A 15,641-nucleotide genomic window follows, 5' to 3' on the forward strand; every position below is an offset into this window, starting at 1 on the left:
CCCCAGACTCATTCTTTCATCGGCCAACAGCTATGTATTGCACCCCTACTATGTGCGAGGGACTATCCTGGATGCTTGGGAGGCATCAGGGAGAAAAGAACAGAGATCCTCACCTTTAGCACTTACTCACAGAGCAACCCAGAAGCACCAGACTCACAAACAAAACATTCAGCCACAGATCAAAGTGGAAGCCAAGCTTTCACCACCTGTGTGAAAAATAGGTAACACTGACTTGATTGAAAATATCAAATTATTTCAAGAAAAACAGAGAGGAGCCAAGTAATTCACACAAGGTCAAACAAGAACATTCATAAATACATTCAAGGTTTCTCTTTGGGGAAAACCAGACTTAAAAAAGTCAAATCTCTGGCAAATAACAAAAAAATAAAAATTTAGATTAAAGAAAGGAAACCGATACAGGGGAGAATTTTAAAATGTAAGGCACTTAGCTATTCTTATTGCTGATGAATTTGAAGACTTCAATGACATAAGTTATCAAAATCAACCCTTTAAGAATTTTTTAAAACCAATAATCAAGAAAAAAGTTGAGCCCTGGCTGGATAGCTCGGTTGGTTGGAGCCTCGCCCTGAGGTGCCAGGATTGCAGTTTGGTCCCCAGTTGGGGCAGGAGTTGACCAGTGAGTGCGTGGGTTGGGGGAACAGCAAGTCAATGTTTTCCTCTCTCCCTCCCCTCTCTCTGGCCTCTTCCTCTCTCTTAAATCAATAAATTTTGTAAAAATAAAATTAAAAAGGAAAAAATTGAAAAGTTACCAAATATTTACTTCCACAAAAGGCTCCTGGTCCACATGTGAATTTAACTTTCAAGAAACTGCTAATTCTTGCCATGTGAACTGTTCTACCACATGAAAGAAAGCTGATCAGCAGTCTAATTTATTTTATGAAACTATCATAACTCTGACATCAAAATTTGACAGAAATAGTAAACAAAAATCTATGGACTTTTCTCACTTATGAAAATAAGTATAATAACTTTAAATAAAATACCACAAGGTAGAATTCAACAGAATACTAAAAGAATAATACATAACAATAAAGTAGGGTCTAGCCCAGAATTGCAAAAATGATTTAGTGTTAGGAAGTCAATTATATTGTCTTTCAGAGCAGGACATCAATTTTTTTTAACGATAGTCTTATGCTTAGATTCTTGTTACATTCAACATTTTTTTCCACATGAAAATTCTAAAGCCTTGGAATAGAATGATACTTGCTGAACATAATAAAACATATAATATGTAAAGAATTTATCTTCTGAGGATACTGGCTGTATCAAATGGTTGTGTATTTAATTATATGACACTATCAATGGGAAGAAAAGATATTCAGGGGTGGGCAAAAGAAGGTCAAATTACCAGCAATCACTACCTAAGAGATAAATCATAAGTAAGGATATAAAATAATAATAAGAAGAAGAAGAAGAATAGGAAAAAGAAAAATAATACAAATAAATAATACAATTAATAAATAATAATAACACAAGAATAAACTCTGTTTCTCATACTCACAACTATAAGCCTACTTTGCCTACCTCTGTATAAATTCCCCTTGGTTATTCTTAGATGCATTTCTTTCACATTGTTGAAATTTCTTTCAATCAATGTGTGAGGTTAATACTAAGTCATTCTTTCCCCTCCCCTTTCCACCAAGCTATCATTAAGTTGGTGTATCTCAGAACCAATATGTTAAATTCTAAAGAAATAAGACATCTCAAATAACAACTCACATAATACCTTCCAGTAACACTCAAGTTTTGACATTAAAATCAGGAACAAGACAGGGATGCTCATTATTACCATTATTATCTACGACTTTTCAAAAAGGCCTGATCAATACAGTAAAAAACAGCATTTAAAAATATAACTATTAAAAATAAGACTATACTATCATTTTCACTCATTCATTCACTCATAGACTGTATTTCTACAAAATTCAAGCCAATTTAATCTAAAAGACTATCAGAACTCAAAAGAAAAGAGTTCAGTAGTACATGGTTATTAGCAAATACGCAAAACTCACTGGTTGGCAATGGTGTGATGGAAAAGACATGCTCATATGCTGTTCATAAGAATTTAAGTTGGTTCAATTCTTTTAGAAACAGTTTGGCAATATGTGTCAGAAATCTTAAAATATTCATATATAAATAAATAAATAAATAAATAAATAAATAAATAAATAAGTAAAAGTTAATATCCCTTCTGGCAGACACTATCGCCTCCCTGAAAGCTCCTCCTGCTTTTTTCTACTAACAGAACCCAAACTTTGGGGAGGAATGCCCTTGACCCAGATCTAAGGCCACCATGGTAGTCCTGTTACCTTTTGCTAGTGATGGGTCTAAGAGTAGGCATTTGAGTCTTCAACTATGTAAAGGAAAGTCTGCCGGAGACTTTAATCCCTGGAAAAAGAGAGCTCCTAAGGAGAAATCCCTTCTCCTTACTCCTTGGGATTCTATCAAACAATGATGTGATGCTTGGAGCTATGGCAGCTATTTTGGGCCATGAAAGGACACATTGTCAATGCACTGAAAAATAGAAAGCACCTGGGCTCTTGAGGAAAATGCCAAGCCACTGCTCCAGCCTGTCTAATCTTTCCTTTAAATATGAATCTGAACACAGAGTGGGTATACGTCATTCACAGATACCTGACATCTTTTTAATAATCCCATGATATTTTGGCAGTTTCACATGAGTCTTATCTTCTTATAGTAGGAATCCAAAAACCTACTTATCAGCCTTCCTTATTGCTAGACTGAGGACCTGTGCCCGGGTTCTGTCAATGTGATCCACCCATATTGGACTTGTATTTGGAAAAGAGAAGTGAAAAAACAACCATATGCAAGAATCTCAGTATTTTTTTTTTTTTTTTTTTGGATGTTACACAGAAAGCACCAGTTAAATCTGGAAACCGAAAGGGGTGGCAGAGTAAGCACCAGTTAAATCTAGACACCCAGGAAGTTACACAGTAGGCACTGGATTAGTCTAGAAACCCAGGGGGTTACACAGTGAGCACAGGGTAAATCTGGAAACCCAGGGGTTACACAGTGAGCACAGGGTAAATCTGGAAACACAGGGGTTACACAGTAAGCACAGGGTAAATCTGGAAACCCAGGGGTTACACAGTGAGCACAGGTTAATTCTGGAAACCCAGGAGGAGCTCACTTTTCTACTAGGGTGCTGTTGGAGATAACTGGTCCTTCTAGGGAATCTGCAATAGAGCTCCCAAAGCCCAGAACCCGGGTCATCAGAGCAAGTCAACAGGAAGTGGCAGCAGCAGTGTTTCACTAGAAAGTTCCACAATGGGATGGAGCACCGGTCCCAGCTGCACTGATCCCCACTGTCATATCCAAGCCTGCCTCTCTGCATCACCACTCCAACCCCGGAGCTATCTAACATCTTATATAAAGATTCCTTTCTGTTTAAATACCTACAGTGGGTGCCATCATTGCAAATGAGAACCAGAGCCTATCATTCCACCTCTAGCAATCTATTCCAAAGAAAATAATCTGAATCCTAGAAGGAGCCATGTACAAAAAGATGACTACTGCTGTATTATCTATGATGAAAAAATTTTAAACAATTCAAATATCCCACAGTGAGAAAATTATTGAGTCATTTCTAATAAAGCCACTTGCAATCTATAAAATGTCTGTAATAACATGAAAAGTTACTAAGACTATAATGCAATAGTGAAAAATCCTGTTCGTCTGATCATAGCCATACTCACAGCAATGAGAGTCCCCAAGCGTTTCCCCCGCTTGGGTAAAGGTCTCCTTTTATCTTTTATTTGTCCCACAAGTGCCTCCTATGGCGAGCACCTTGGGGTGAGCGGGGTGCACAGCCCGTGGGGAGGCCCATCTGCCCTGAGAATTTGCTGCCCACCCCAGTGCCGATCCTGGCAGCCCCCTTTGAGCCTCATGCTCCCCCCTCCCCGACGACAGCTGACCTCCGGGGGTAACGCGCTGACCCGGGCGGGGCCCGTGAGAATCTTCTCGGGTATCTGGACGCAAAGTGTTCATTTCCCCGTGTGGCCGGAATGCAGGCCGAGGAGACCTCAGGGGCTGGGCGCCCGCTTCCTCCCTGTGCCCAGGGAAGGAGGGAGAACTGGCTGCGGAGAAAGAGGAGAAGTGAAGGGGGGGGACACGGGGGGGGGGCCACAGACAGCAGAAAGAGGGGAGGAGCTGAGGGGGAGAGAGGGAGAGGGCTGGCAGCTCTCTGGGCTCTAGCCACCGGTCCTGAGTCCCAGCTCCCTCCCTGTCCCTGGGTTCTGAAAGAAATTCCTTTGCCCTTATAATAATTTTTTGTCACTAACTAGTTGGAGTGGGCTTCTGTTACTCAGAACCGAGGACGATCTTAGCAGCACATTTCTAAAGGTGAAACTGTGGGTGGCACTTAGACATCAGCAGAGCAAGGACGATGGGCCGGGTACAGAAGGTCACCAGGGCGGCGAGCAACAGGCAAAACTGGGAAAACAAGGACCTCGCCCCCAGGGTGACCGTTCCTCCACCAGCATATCACTGGTCATGCGGTTCAGACCCTCCCCTGACCTTTGCTAGTCAACCAGGTTAGACGCCCCCCCCGCCCCGCAGAGAGGGAACAAACAAGGGGGCCAGAGAACAGCCCTTAAATATTAAGCCCCCAGGACAAGGAGGTTCTGACCCAAATCAAAAACATCTAGGTCTCAGCTGTTTCAACTCCAGGCCCAGGAAAGCAGCAAAACCTGTCGAAGGGACACCATGGCTGACATCGGCGCCAGCTGTATTCACTAAAGATTCCCTGCCCTGGCACCAACCAATCAGTAGAGATCAGGACCCTGAAAGGACATACCTGGAAAGCTGACAAATATTCTATCAGGATCCTCCAGATTAATACCCTCAAGACAGGGGACCAGGCTCAGCTCTCTCTAGGAGCACACCTGGGCCTTTCCCCACCCCAAGGCCCTTCTTTTGCCTCGAGCTCACTTCTACCTCTGTGATTTCCTAAACAAACTTTTTCTTGTAGCTTGAGTCTTTCTTAGCCAGAACCCAAGTACCAAGGTTGCTGAACCAAGGTCCGGTCTGACTCCACCAGTCTAATGCCCGGTACTGTTCTCGCCACCAACAAAACCTCAGGATGCCACAGGAGATCTGAGGGTATCCCCCTCAGCGACCCTGACATCTTTCTGTCCACCTCATCTTCCCAGAGCCTGAACCTTGTCTATCAGCCTGCACAGCTAAACTAAAATCACCCCAGGTAGGTTCGGCCAAACCAGCTTGGTGATGACAGTGAGTTCCCAGCTCCCTTCATTGGAGGGGTCAGAGCGGGGGACCGAGGAGGATGGGAGTGAGGGGAGAGCATAAAGCCACAGACGCTGAGAATGGACTTGTCTTTACTGGAAGGAAACAAACTTTGGGGGCTAGGAGTTGCTTAAAAGGCCTTGGCCAGAGGCAGAAGGAGTCACGGGGGAAGAAAGTTAATCTGAAAATTGGGTATTTTGAAGAGAAAGCAGGGATATGAGCACTTGCTAGAAGATCCAGTCTTCAAGGACATAAATGGGTACAGAGAACATTTAGGAAGTTGACTGCGTAACTCCCAGTTGGCGGTTCCCTTAAGGAAACCATCAGCAAAGCTGTTCCTTTCCCTCATTCCTGCTTTGGGAGCCTTGTGCATTTCTTTTAAATGCTTCATTGTCCTGACACTGTCTTAATGAAAGGAGGTCCAGTTTTTTCTGATTTCACAGGATGGAGGGTGGGGGTAATAAAACCATCCAAGTACTTGGAGTAAGAAGAATGGGATTTGGTGGCTGTAATCCTAAAAATAAGAGGAAAAGGGGCCACAGAAAAGTTTGTGCATTTTCTGAGGACAGTGCTGCTGTTGGCTGCACATTCCAGCAACTCCCCATAGTGCAGAGCAAGCTGCGGTGTGCAGAAAGGCCCCCACAGCTCTTCCGCACCATTTGCACGGGAACCTCTCCAGGAATCCTGCTTGAAATCTAATTCAATTAATGGTGATGAGCCGACTGCTGATCACAGTGATTAAAGCTTTTGCTGATGCAGAAAATCTGGAACCTCAAAGGGTTAGACCTTACGTGTCCTCAGCCCCTCTCCCCCACCCAGTGTCCTGGGCAGTGACATAGCCTGACCAAGATAGAAGAGTCTGTTCCCCCTTCACACCCCCAGGGCCCGTTCACTAAGAGACAAAGAGCTTCCCATCCCAGCACCCATTCCTGCAATTTCCAAAGAGGAGAGTCCAATTCAGACATGCAGGTTGTCCTTTCTTTGAGACTCATTTTTCCCAAAGGAGCCTAGCTTTCCCTGTGGCCTCCTGGGACTGCTGCTGAGAAAGGAGAATGGGCTATCAGAGAAAGCACAGCTGGAAGGTCCATGTCTGCAGATGTGAGGGCAGCTATTACACTCCCACATGGGTCAGGCATAGTGTCCAAAAAGAAACTCCTTTCCATCTTGTCTCCCCTATCCCATTAACTCAGAATCCTTTCAAATACCTTCTCCTCCCTCTCCTCTCACCCATGCTCTTGATTCCTTGATTATTTGGAAAGTCCTATGAGGTTTTTATGGAAAGATGATTGACCGGTCATAAAGAATGCCCCACACACCATCTAACAAATACATCATCATGTGCATCCCAAATGTCCCAGCCTGCCCCGCAAAAATGGCAGAGGTGGCCACCAGGGAGATGACAGTTCTAATTAGAAAGACAGACTTGATTAGCATAGCCACGGCAACCAAGAACTCTCTAGAGAATCCAGTGAAAGCCTGGAGAAGCTCCAGACATGTCTGGGCAAAACACAAGAAGTTAAGGAAGAGAAATGTGCCATGTTCTGACCATAAGAGACGATGTCCTCAACAGGACAATGCTTGTGTTGGAATGAGCCCCCTTCATTCACCCTTTAAGGTTCTCCATTCTCGTCAACCCACCATCCAATTGTCCAGCCACCTAATCATCCACCTTCCTTCTCCCCGCTCCATCTACTTATGTGTATGCATTCATCCGTCCATCCAACCAACCAACCAACCAACCATCTAGCTCCTTTCATCTCTCCATGCACAGATTCGCCATCCTCTATTTTTACCCACCTTTCATTCATCTGCCTTTCCACCCAACCATGCATCTCTAGCTATCAGTCTCCAGATTCACTTATGTCCTCGAAAAACCATCCTGCCACAAATCCACTCACCCATCTATCTAGCCATCCAACCAGCCTACTTCACGCACAGTTCCCATGGATCTTCCCCTCCCCACACACATGCAAAGTGACATCCCCTTGGTTCTGGATGGGAGATATCAAAAGTCCTGGGTAATTTAGTTTGTTCAAGAGCGTATTGGAAGATTATTTATCTTTGTTCTCTAGAAAATGAAGGCCGTCGATCTTGCTTATTATATTACCCCAATGAGAGGCAGAAATAATTCAGAAGTTGACAACTTAAATCACTACTTTGTAATTTACTAAAACAAAACTAATATCCAAAGGAATATTTTCTCTGCCATTTTATAGCAGTTTCACCATTAAACTGTCTTTAATTGCAATTCATAACAATGAATAAAGGAAAATGGTATCTTCAGCCCAGCTAAGAAATGTGTTCTTCTGAACACTAATGATTTTCTCCATAAGCAAAAGCACTGTGCATCATTTCCAGAGTAGCCTCAGCCCACCTCAAATGATGAGTGAGGGTCACACTGAGTGAGCAAACTGCTTCAGACTCATTCCTCCCCAGAGAAAGCCACCAAGTGCTCGTGCTGGAGCTGAGGCCTGGAAGGCCCTTTCTGGAATATCCCAGATGAGTCAGCATGGCAGTGTTCTTTGTGAAGATTGCCAGAGCCCTGGACTCTGGGGGTCAACATCTTTGGCTTTTAAAGTCCAGGGTTTTATACTAAAGGGCTCTTGAGTGGGTGGGGAGCCAGCTCCCAGGCATAAATGGACTCTGGGAGTGTCTAGGCATCAAGTTGCACAGAGGCTGGCCACGGTTACTGAGGCCACAGCCTCCACATTGAAGACTGGTGTCCAGAAAACCCCCCGAGGCCAGTATCTGTATTTCTGGGTTGCAGAACCTTAAGGTGAACAGACCTACAGAGCCTAGGATAGACAGACAAGAAGGAAGCTGGGCACTGGGTACCTTGCTCAGCTGGTTGATCCCTCCTGACTTAGACACTCCCCTTAGGCCATCTCCCTACCACATGACTCTCAGATACCTATCTCCAGCAAGCTCTCTACTCCCAGTGCCAAGTGGCACCTTGATATTTGCTCTGAGGCATTTCAACGTCATTGCAAAGTAATAGGCATTTAAAACTCAACCATCCATATGCGAGCTAGTGATTTCCCCCACCAAACCCTACTTAAGGGAGTGGCGCCTTCATCCTGCAGCCTTACCAGTGGGCAAGCCAGACACCTGGGTGACACCTGCACCTCCCCCCTGTCCTCATACCACATGTCCAATCCCTCACCAAGTCCTGGTGCTTCCAATTCTTAACTAACTCAGAGAAGCACACCTCTCTGCATCTGCACCTCCACCTCCACCTCCACCTCCACCTCCACCTCCACCTCCACCTCCACCTCCACCTCCACCTCCACCTCCACCTCCACCTCCACCTCCACCTCCACCACCCTGGCCCAAGCCACCACTGTCTCTCACCTGGACATTTGCAGTCATCTCCTAACTGGTTTCCTGACTTCCATTCTGGCTCCTGAGCAATCCATTCTCAATCAGGAGCCAGGGTAAGTCACTCTCTGCTTAAAGCCTTTAATACTAGCCCATTGCTCTTAGAATGAAGACCACATTTCCTTCCCTGGCCTTCATGGCTCTTGGTGGTCTGGTTCCAGCCTGCCTCTCCCATTTCATCTCATGCCATGGCCCCTCCTTGCTCTCTGCACTCCAGCCACCAGCCTCCCTTTGGTCCTTTGAATTCACCTTGACCTCTCCCACCGCAGGGCCTTTGCCCTCCATGCCCAACCCACCTTTCTTGCTTAATTACCTCAGGGTTATCCTTCAGGCCTCAGCTGAACCATGCCTTCCCTGGTAGGAAGTCTTCCCCACCATTTGGATTTCCTCAGTGCACTCATCACAGTTAACAGCAATGTTTCCACATGTGTGGTTACTGAATTTCTGGCGCCACTGGAATCTACGCTCCATGAGAGCTGGGACCATTGGGTCTGTTTTGCTCAGCACCCACACCCAGGGAATAATTACTGCGTAAATGAACAACAATAAGGAAAGATCAGGGCTCCATTGCCATAGGCCAGCACCTTTCCTTAAAGGAAGTATTACTCTCCACACACCTCAGCCCAAATGTCAGCCCCCAGTGGCCCTAGACTGAACCTTGACACCAGGCCCTCATTACTCCTCCCTTGAGAGTGCAGATGACTCAGGGCCACGTGTCCATATACTTGGAGTCCTACACCCCAGTGCTCTCCCAGGCACACTCTTGAGGCCCTTCTGAGTGATACCAGTGATACCACAGGACAAGCAATAGGCTTCTCAGAAATTTGAGATCCACTAAACCAGCACCACCTACCCACCCACGGGCAGCTCCGTCTTCCCTCGTCCATCCCCACCCCACATGCAGCCCTCATCTTGCAGACCCTCAAACATCCTTCAGAAAAAACATAATTCCTGCCCTACCGGGTGTGGCTCTGCGGTTGAGCATCGACTTAGGATCCAGGTGATCAGGGTTTGATTCCCGGTCAGGGCACATGCCCGGGTTGCGGGCTCAATCCCCAGTTGGGAGCGTGCAGGAGGCAGCCGATCAATGACTGTCTCATCATTGATGTTTCTATCTCTCTCTCTCTCCCTCTCCTTTCCTCTCTCTGAAATCAATAAAGACATATTTTAAAAAATTAAATTAAATTTAAAAACATCATTCCTAAACAGTCCCCAGGAAAAAACATATACGTGGGGAGACGTTTCAGGCTGAGCCTGGCTGGGCTCACGACCAGCAAGCTTGACAACATGGTAGGATGGACCCCTAAGTGTCCATCTGCAGAGACATTGAGACATCTCCCAGGAAAGGACTTGTCCTGAGAGAAAAAGGGCCAAGCATGAACTTGACCCAGAGACCAAGCTTGGTGACATGACCAGCTCTGCTCCTGATGACTTAACCTCGGTGCGGGAGAGGAGAGAACTATGACCCAAAACCAAAGGGCCCCGTTCTACAAACACTGCAGCCCTGAAGGACGTCAGTGGTCTGTCTGCAGCGCCCCAACTGGAGAAAACTGCAAAAAAGAAGAGGCACCTCCTCTTTACTTCTGCATGAGCTCAGGCCACATGCGTGAACCTGAAACACACAGCAAAGTGGCTCTAGAAAGAGATGACAGAGCCCTCAGAACCAGGAGGGTCCAGCCAGAGTCAGCCAGGCCCAAGGGACCTACCAGGACCTGGAGCAAAAGAAGAGAACACAACCCGAGACGCCACCACGATGCCTGACTCAACCTGTTCATGGACATAAAGAGGAATCACGGAGTCCGTGGGAGCCAAGCTGGGAATGGGTCCTGATGAGTCGAGAGTCAAAGACACTTGTGTGAATATGTGGCAGACAGGATAGAGCTTAAATCCCTTTACAAAATTTGTAAAATCAAAATGGTCCCAAGAGACTCAGACCTTCCAAATCTAAGTCCAGAGAGACAGATTTGTGGATCATTATTAAACTGCTGAGAAAAGTACAAACCAGGAGACTATTAGACATAAATCAGACAAATGAGGTTGCAGCCCCACCAGTAACGAGACAGGGACACGGGCCAGCAGCACCTTCTCAGGGGCACTCGGTTGGTTCCCAGTGGGTGGGGGACAGGGAAGGGTCAAGGCCTGAGCTTCACTCCACCTCAACCCCAACCAGACCCACCTCGCACCCTCTGCCACTGGACGTTAGGCAAAGGCAGGCAGGAACCGAGTCTGGGTCATCGCGGGTGCTAAGTAAACACTGTGGAGCAAAGGATGTGGCACATTGGCAGTTCTTGAAGGTGCACATTGTGACGATGGCACCCCAGCCAGGCCAGGCAGAGAGAGGATTAAGCCCCCAAACAAGTGGTTTCCGGAGCCACCAGTCTCCTAAAGTGGAGTAAATGATGACAGATGGAATTTGCCTGTTTGGGAGTTTGGGCTGAGCCCCAAAGCTCAGAACACCATGTCGAAAGGCCCACACTTTCCAGAGAGAATAGCATGGCCCGCTCACTAAGACATGTCCAAGCAGGCCTGTCACCCATCTAGTCTGTCACCCCTCCTGCCCGAAGAGGGGAGGCCAGGGACGTTCGAAGAGGGAATCCTCAGAAGGGCGGAGAACTGTGGAGTATCCCCACCCAGAGGGGGAGGAGGGAGGTGCTCGGCCTCAAGTCTGTGCAGGAGCTTCAGGGGTGCCACTGATGGGGGCAAAGTTGCCGGCAGGAGGCAGGCTCCAGCTCACCCCCCTACATGTTTCCCGAGCTGTAGAATCACAGGTCCTGGTGCCACCACAGGCCTGGAAGTGCAGTGGGGATAAAGGGAGAAGATGACCGAATTCCTATCTCCATTTTACACACGAGACCGAGGCCCTCAGGGCTACGTGAACTATCCAAGATGAGGTAGCCGGGTGGGCTCAGCCACCTGCCTCCCTTCCTGCCCAGGTGGCAGATGCCAGCATCTGCTAATGTTCCCTCCACCTGGACTGGGCACACCCTGAGGGCATTTCCTAGAGGGAAAATGGACACAGGACCACTCTACAAAGCCCCCTTCTTCCATGTCCCAATGGCCATCCCCACTCATCTTCCAGGACCCGAGCACCAGGCCGGGCTGCAGGGGACACCAGGGAAGGGCCAGACCTCTCTCAGTCCCCCAGAGGAATCCTAGTGCCAGAGGGGCAAAGACAAGATCAAGTGGCCTGAAAGCCCCCAGCACTCCCCACCGAAGCATCACTGGGGGTATCTTGTTAGGGAAAACTTTGTGATAAACAAAGGGAAGGGAAGGACAAGCCTGTCCCCTGCCCTCATTTCACTTCCAGCACTGGGAACCAAGACACTCTCCCACTGCAGCGTAGCTGATGCCAAGCTTGAGTCAGCAAGGAAGGACACCCTTTTATTTTACTTTATAAATTACCCTCCTGAGGGAAGACATAAAACTGAACCGGAATAGCTGAGCTGAAATAACTTGGAATGTTTTTACCTAAGAATGTCAGTGTGGGTGAACATCACTCAGGCCCTGGAACCGGCCTCTCTCACCTGAGGCCCAGCTCTGCCATCCACTGTGATGACCTTGGTACTCTTAGTTTATCAACTAGCATCTCTTGACCATCCATGACACCGTAGATGTGTCACAGGCCCTGGAGTCCAGCAATGAGCAGGTTAGACATGGTTCCTGCCCTCCTGGAGCTTATGGTCTAGTGACTACCATACTAGCAACCAAGGTAAGTACAGACTGTGACAATAATCATAATATCTGATATTTCCTAATAGCAGACTCTATGGCAGGCACTCATCTCAGTATTTTACATGTATTCACTCATCTAATCTTATGAGGAAATTCTATTATTTGTCTCCATTTCACACAAGACACAGAGGGGTTCAACAACCCATCCAAGGTCACACAGCCAGTAGACGGGGGTCAAGAACAAGGCTCACAGTTGTGAGTGGTTCTAAGCCCTCTCCACCCCTCCCTCTGCACCTCTTGTGATGAGACCTGTGAAGGAAACAGAGTGATGGGGAAGAGCAAACGGCAGAAGCCATTTTTACACAGGGAAACCAAGGAGGCCTGAGAAGGCCTAAGGAGGGACAGAGACCCGAAGTGAGCAGGCACCGAAGTGGGGGCCCCGAGAAGCGGCAGAGACTGCAACGCAAAGCCCCAGATGCAAAACCCAGCAGCAGAAATGAAGGCGGACTGGAGCCTGGGCAGGAGGAAGGCCGTGGGGGGGCAGGGGGGCCGAGGGAGGCTGGAGGGGAGGCCACACCCAGAGGAGTCTCCTTTCCTCATCTGCCAGTGGGGCCCTGGCACCACCTGCATCTTCAAGGAGATCACGGAAGGTAAAGCCTTATTGTTGATGGAAAACAAAGGTACCGGGTGCCAGACGTCCAGGGACAGCATGGATCCCACCCCAGGGTTGGGATGGGACACAGGCCCGTTTCTGAGACCAGAGCCCCAGCTGCCAGGGAGGGCACTCTGAATCCAGCTGGCAGACAGTTTGGCTCAAGTTTCCTGCCAAGCTGGCCTCTCCTTCTGCTCCTTAGTACAAAAATTGTCTTTTCCCTCCCAGACCTGCGGTACCTGAAAGCTAATTGCACCCCAATTCTGTGCCATGAGAGCCGAGGTTTTCTTTGGCAGTTAGAGGAAGGGTGAGAAAAGTATGAATATAAGCTGATCACAGGGAACGAGGGGGGGTTCGTCGGCCTCTGCTCCTCCCCACTGCCTGTGCCCCACACTGGCAGGCGTCCCCCCTGCAGACACTGGCGCACTGGCCCAGAGATGTCAGGGTGGAGGGACAGGGTTCAGAGAACGCTTGTTCCCGACTGTGAATAATCATATTAATAACAATAAAACTCACGTTCCTTGAGCTGGACCCTCGCTAAGCATGTTTCAGTTCATCTTCACAATCACCCCATGAGGTGGGCGAGGTTCCGATGTCATTGTGTGGACAAGGAAGTGGATCCCAGAGAGGATAAGTAAGGTCTCCAAGGTCACACAGGTGGTAGACAGGATTCGAACTGGGCCCCGACCCCTGAGTGCATTATTCACGCCTCACCCAGAGCATGACGTCACCAAGCCCGGGTGGGTCTCTCACTGCCGGCCAACGGCCTCCTCTGACCCGAGGGATAAAAGCAGTTACCTGCCCGCTGCGGGCTAAGCGCCTGACACTGTCGCGTTTCACACTCGCAGGGAGTACTCCCCGCACTTCACAGGTCAGGAAGCCAGCTCGGAGGCAATTACAAGCTCCAGGGCTGGCGCACAAGGACAGCCTCTGGGTTCAGAGCTGTCCCAGTTCCGCGGCCAGTCGTGTGTTTGTTGCTAGGACCCTTTACCCCGGGGTGCTCTGGGGCAGAGTGGAGCCAGGGATTCCTCGTCACTTCCCCCCGCAGGCAGACAGATCAGGGCTTTCAGTCAGGCCCAGGCTAGGAGCCACCGTCCTGGGATACACACGCCCCCGAGGAACTGCTCTGCTTCAGCATCTCCAGGCAGGTCAGGCAGATGAGCTGTGCCAAAGCCAATGGGCCCAAAAGAAAGGCCCCAAGTCAGGCAATTTCTCCCCCACAAAGCACTCTAAACCCTGGAGCACAGGCATGCAGACCTGTTGGGTCCCTGTCATCCTGGGAATGCCCCACCATATGAACAGGGAGGAAATTCGGAACCCCATCCCAGGGGAAAGGACATTGAGGACCACCCCACCCCACCCCCATGGGTCCCCTACACCCAACCACAGTCCAAACTGAGCATTACTTATCACCTTTGCTCCTTTAGGGGAATGAAGGTCTGGCCAGAGGACTAAGGGTGCAGCGTGACAGCCCAAGGGCTAGAATGGAGGCCCGGATGAGCCAGGAGGGGCTATGCACTACAGGGACAGTGCCCACTCTCCGAGCCCAGGCTGCAGTGTGCAGTCAGCAGCTCCTCCGTCTCCCGTGTGGGCCCACACCTGCCGTGAAGAAGGAAGCCATGGGGAACCACGGGAGAAGCAGCTCCTTCTGCCCACTGAACCCAGTGCCCTCAGCTTCTCCTGCAGACAGCCATCTGCTCCCCAGCTGTCTGCCCTCACTCCCCTGTTACTCCTGCCCCACTGAGGGGCCTGTGTGCCCAGAATGGTCCTGGGCCCTCACACGCATTCATATTAATTCTCACAGTCACCCCAGCAGACAGGACTATTACTATCATCTCCATATTACAGATGAGGAAATTGAGGCACAGCAAACTTCAACGCCTTGCCCATAGTCACCCAGCTCATGTATGGAGGAGCTGGGACCAAGGCCAGGCCTGTCCAATTCCAAAGCCTTCCACATGTCCCTTGGCCTCCAGGCTCCACCAGACATCTCTGCATCCCAGTCTCCCAAGCACCAGACCCTAGGGTACACCAGCAGTGGGAGCCACCCCTCACTACCTCCTTTCCTGGGAACTGCATCTTCCAACTCCTATCCCCGCTTCTGCCCCGGGGGTCTCCCCAGATTATGAGCTCCAAGGAAGCGCTGATAGATAGGCCCAAGTTCAGATACTTCAAGCTGCCCGGCTGCAGTGTGGCAGCTCTGGGCTCCCCAAATGTTTACTAATAAATCCCTGAGTATTTATAATAAAGTTGATGGGGCCTAACGGATGGGTCCAGGGCAAAAAGGAGCCAATTACCCAACACTCTCTGCTATGATCTTAAAACAGATGTTTGAATGTGTAAAATTATGGCTTGTGGTTGGGAAGCACAGATACAATTCCAAACTTGCCTTTCATTGCTGCTCGTAAATGTTAAATGCGCTGTGATCTACATCTGAAATTCAGTTGTTGCCTTTTGTCCCATGTTTCTGAAGCCAAGGCCACATTTGGAGTTGCTGTCCTGGTAATTCCTCTGCAACTCCAGGTACAACGTTCAGCAAAGAACCAGCACCAAAAACTAGGGAACCTCACAGCAGAGGACAGGCCACCTGGACCATCCAGTCCTGGAGCACAGGTAAAGGGGTCCCCAGCCCCTGCCCTCCAAGGTTCGTACT

This window comes from Miniopterus schreibersii (genome assembly GCF_964146895.1).
Source record: "Miniopterus schreibersii genome assembly, chromosome: 4".
Lineage (NCBI taxonomy): Eukaryota > Metazoa > Chordata > Mammalia > Chiroptera > Miniopteridae > Miniopterus > Miniopterus schreibersii.